The sequence below is a fragment of the Copadichromis virginalis genome, linkage group LG14 (genome assembly GCF_057382275.1).
Source record: "Copadichromis virginalis isolate Kocher_CV1m ecotype Utaka linkage group LG14, C_Virginalis_male_GT1.1, whole genome shotgun sequence".
In the NCBI taxonomy this organism is placed as follows: domain Eukaryota; kingdom Metazoa; phylum Chordata; class Actinopteri; order Cichliformes; family Cichlidae; genus Copadichromis; species Copadichromis virginalis.
Genome location: NC_140631.1, coordinates 19,805,095 through 19,810,663, shown reverse-complemented (window position 1 = coordinate 19,810,663; position 5,569 = coordinate 19,805,095).

Here is a 5,569-nt window from a genome sequence, read left to right as displayed (position 1 = left end):
TGTACTCTCCGTCTCTCGGGATTTGTCCTTTATTGGAGTGTATGTGTTTATGCCTGTTTGCACTGAGCATCAGTTTCAGTGTGTGTGTATGTGTATACATCTACCACATGGTTCCTTTTTTATCTGCTGCATAGGCAGAGAGAAATAGACTCAGAAAAGTCAAGTACAGTGAGAGGGAGGCAAAGTCAGATGAGGGTGGTGTATGTGTGTGTGTGTGTTTGGCTGCAGACAGGGAAAGAGCAGTCATGTACAGTAGTGTGGTATAATCAATTGCTCTAGAACTGCAGTTGAAAAAACACCCTGAGGGGTTGAGAGAGTCATAAAAAAGTAGAAACAGTGAAAAGAGATCTCATACAAAAAATAGCTGGAGCAAGACAAATAAGAGCTGAAAAGGGAAAAAAGAACCAAAACATACGAGACAGAGGTGAAGGAGGTGCTAAAAAGAGTGAAAAGGACCCTTTGGACCTAGAAGTTCAGTTTTCAAGTCACACACTAGCACCTAACGTAGAATAAAGGATGCCTGTATAAACAAACTGAAACTATAGTCTCATGCAGTCACATCAGCCATGCTGATGGTCACTGAGCTCATGGGGCAATGATCAGTGTGGAGTTTATTCAAATACATCCATGTAGATATTCATTGATCATATTTCAAATTTTGTTACCAGGGTAATATGTACACAAAATATCATACCCATCAGGCTGCGGGCAGAGAGGTGGATGCTTGACACTGAGATGTTATTAGCATGACATACAGAAAACTGAATGTGCGCTCTCCACTTAACAGACGGCGAAAGATGAAAATGAGAGCAGAGAGAAAGAAAGATAAGGAGATGATGATAAGTAGGGGAGGAGCAACAGAAGCAGCTATTACCAGAAAGGCTCTTCTCGTACATCCTACACTGAGTTTGGGAGGATATTTATGACTCTGCAGCCCCCCCCCCCCTTTTTTTTTCTGCACATCACCCCCCACCCACCACTTCCTGTCACCAGGATAGACTCTTGTTTCTGTTTCCCAGGATTCACCGACTGGGGAAGCGATGACAGCGGATTATAGGACATCAATGAGCGAAGCTGTAATAATGAAGAACTTGGGATTTGGCCGAGGGTTATGAGTTCTGGACCGTACTCAGGGTTAGCGGCGCTAAGCTCGACGGTAATAATGAAATGTTGGTGATTTTAATTGTAATAATTCAGGTCCTTCAGCAACAGCTGTGCTGGATGAGCCCCGCGTGGCTTTGAGTTGTTCAGATCTGGGGCATGTTTAATTATTTCCCCTCCTGAGGTTACACGACTGATCAAAGCTTGAACCCCCTTCCACCTTATTACTTCTCCACGTCATGCTGTGGAGAAATCCCTGCAGGTGACTTTACACATATCACATTAACCACACATCATACATTAATAAAGCTTCCTAGCACATTTTGCTATTACAAGTGCTTGAAGGAAACCTGTGTATATTGTACACCCATTTGTATGATGCTTAAGGGGTGTGCAGTATAATAGGCTCTTTGTTGTTCCTGTAATAAATAATCCATTAGAAGCATGAAATGGTTATCCTGCTAAGGTGAACTGCAGGATAAAGAAGCATAATACAAATGTTGTTAAGTGTCATGTATGCTTCCAGTCTGATTTAATATCCATCAGTGCAGAAATTTCCATATGAAAAAAACGCGTGGTATCTCCTCTTTTCAATGCAGTTATTCTTGATTTCCTTCCTACAAAATGAAAAATATATGAGGATAGCAAGCACTGGGTAAGCTGCGGTTTAAATCTTTACAAATAGTAGAGATTGCAAAAGGGAAATGTACGATGTAGAAATGTTGGCAATGCCCATTTCTCTGCAATGTAATGATAGTATCATAGGTCAGCAGATTGTGGTCCACAGATAACGGTGTGTGTTATTCCACAGGAAGTGAGGAAATGGAAAAGAACTGGTGGAAGTGCCATTTTTCTTAATCCCCCTCACTGCATCCTTGGCACCGCCACACCCGCCTCCATCCTCACATTCCCACCAAGTCCCCCTTCGGCGCCGTCCCTCTTACACTTCTCTCACCTCCTCCTAGGCTTCATTAGCTCTGATTGATCCTCTTGTCAGAGCTTATGGCACAACGATGAAGTGCATTGTTACCATCAACCCAGAACACAGTGGGAATGAAAAATCAGAGGCCAGCCGGGAAAAAAATATAGTAGGAGGGCATAATACAGAGCACTGAATAGTTTCCCACGTGTGGGACTAATAAAGGTTATCTTATCTTAGCAGGATTTCTGAAGTTTGAAGCTGCTATGATTTTTACTGCTATAGTCTCATACACTGTATGGCCAAATGGAAATTACACCTCCAGGAGCTGCTCGGCCATGGAAACCCATGATATGAAGCTCCCATAGTACAGGTTTCATGCTAATGTTAATGCCAGAGGAGGTTTCAGCTGTTTCAGCAACTTTCAGCGATGTGTCTAACCACTCTGCAACCCCACATGACTGAGTTTCTGCGGTTCGTAAACAGTTCCATTCTGCAATAATACTGCTTACAGTTGATGCTGGTATTCTATTATAGTACCCGGCTTGAATTCAGTGAGCTCTTTAGAACAATCCACACAATGTCACAAATGTCTGAAAAGACAAAGTGAACGGCAGGGCAATGGGACTGGGAACACCTGAATTCAAAGACTAACATGACCTTATACTTCCATCTATGTTATATATCTATACTTGAAACAAGTGTTTTTTGTTTGTTTGTTTTTTTAATTTTGCACTACAAAACCTAGGGGCAAAGCTGTAGGTTGGAATTTCATATTATGACAAACCAGTCACTGCATGGAGAAGAAAGATATGCTTGGTATCAGTAATGTGTAAATTATCAAACAATTTGTCCTACTTACTCAACATTGTCTAGTTCTCTAGCTCACATCATTTTATAAAGAAATATTTAGGTGCAGTAACTGTCAGTGAATTGTTTTTAGTTATATACAATTTTTAAAGGCAAGCAAACTTTTGGTATTAAATCATTTAGTATTAAATTGTAAATAATATAAATGTGAAGCTTAAGTCAGCCCACTGCTCTTGTTTTATGTGTGAACAAAGCTTGGACTGCTTCCTAAAGGCGCATTGATCCTATTATTTTTATTGGCAACATAATAGCAGTCAGTGACTTTTTAGAATTACAGCCACAATTCCAAAAAGAGTTGGGGTGCAGTGGAAAATGAAAATAAAAACAAAGTGTAATGATCTGAAAACCTTACATATTTTATCCTTAACGGAACATAGACAACATATCAAATGCTTGAACTAAGAAAATGAACCATTTTAAGGAAAAAAATGGGTCATGTTGTATTGAATTGTAGTGTTGCTCTCATTTCAAGGCCATCTTGATGGGCATATGCTATGCTATAACATATATGTGCCTTTCTGCACTGTTGCAGCCTTTCCTGATGTTCAAGCTGCCAATTCCATGCAAGCTAATTCTCCTTTCTACCACCAGAGATGCAGGCTTTTGAAGTGAGTGCTGGTCCCACTCCTCTTTATTCTGGAGGACACAATGTCCATGTTTTCCAGAAAAGAATTTCAAATTTCAACCTGTTCAACCACAGAGCAGTTTTCCACTAATTCCATTTTAAATTAGTTTTGGCCCAGAGAGGGTGATGGCATTCATATGTTCACATATGGCTTCTTCTTTACATGACAGAACTGTACCCTGAATTTTGTGGATGGTACCCTGAACTATGTTCACAGACACTGATTTCTGGAACTGTTCCTGAGCCCATGCAGTGATTTCCATGCCTGAATTTAATGCTGTGTCGTCCGAGGACCCGAAGATCACGGGCATCCACTGTTGATTTTCAGCCTTGTTGCTTGCCCACAGTTTTCTCCAGATTCTGTGTACTATGAGATTTTCACTGTATTTGCAGTTTTAAATTAAAGAACATGACTCTAATTTTTTTTTGTGGCTTTGTACATCTTTGCCCATCTTTCCTTTTGACAAACTCTGGCTCTCTAAGATTTTTTATACCCAGTTAACCTAATTATTTGTCAAATGTTGCCCCACTTGTTTCTTTTTACAGCCTTTTTGTCTCCCCCGTTCCATTTTTTTTAGATGTGTTGTTGCCATTAAACTCAAATTAAGCTAGTATTTTCCATAAAAGTCACAGTTTTAACATGTCATGTGCTTCTATGTTCTGCTGAAAAAACAAGATATATGGGTTTATGGGATTTGTAAATCCCTGCAGTCTGTTATTTATATTTTACATTTTACATTTTAAAATTGGAGTTGTGCTGTAATATTTCACTATAGAAGCAAACTGCTGTAATTGTATCACAATGCATCAACACCGTTAGAACATCTTTAAATGTAGTCTTTTGCATCCATGACTGTTCAAATCATAAATCCTGTTTTGTTGTTTTACACTTTTAACTGGGTGAAGAGAAAGTGAATGATCCTTTTATAGACACCACTGCACTGCCCTGACACAGTGACACTATGTGGTGATAATGGGTATAGCAGGCAATAATTCCTATATTGCTCTTCTGTAAGAAGTTTAGCATTTGCAAACAGAAAGATCCTTAAAACCAGACTACTATGGCCTCTGAACTGGAATATTAGAATCTAAGTTTTGGGGAAATATTTGTTGTCATAAAAGCTTTTCACATTTAGTCTCCGATTGAAGAGGCTAAATAGATTGCATTTTAGTATCTGTTTCTGTCTGCGCTACATGCATGGACTGACATAACAAAACTATTTAAAGAGTTTTTGTTGGCTTGCTTCCTTCCACAATCTTCCATTATCTTATGCAACACTTGTTTGTTAGTGTATTCTCACGCTAAAGAGAAATCTTATACATTTCTTGGGATCTCTCTTGATTTCTTGATATGTCACATTGACAGACTGAAACACCACAAACAGCATTTTTCATTATGATGAAAATAAAACCAAATGGGTTTTTTTTTAGGAGTGTTTATAGTTTATATTTAGAGTTTTCAGTTGAATTCAGAGCAAGTATGGTTATTACCGGAAGAGTCCTAGCTCAAGACCTGAAGAACAGGACACCGAGTACTGCAGTGGTGTAAACTTTTGCTGTTTTGAACATTTAGAATTTGTAGTATAGAGCAAGGAAATCATTCAGGCAAGTGGACAACTAGTAAGGATGAACTGAACATTGTCTCTTCAAAAACAATATTCGGTTCTTGTTCTCAGTAGGCCTCACTAATCCTATTGCTAAGAAATGTGTACGAAATCGAAGCTCGTTTCTTAGGTATGGCATTATTTGATCTGTTCACAGGGATCGGATAGCATACGCAGTTTTTCCCTCGACTTCCTTTTCTCATATGTTCTTGCCTTACTGTTTCCCTCCCACAATTCAAAGGACTTCAGCTTGCATTAGTAGATGAAAACAATTAACTCAGTGAAGAGGAAATAAAATACAAAACCCCTTTTTTTATAAGCTTAAATCACTTCTCTCATTCAAAGTTGTTTTTTTTCTCACCTCACCACTCTGCAATCGCACAAAGGCTTGCGAGGAATAAAAACAAATAAAATACTGTATAATGTGAAATGACACCAAAATGCTAAAAT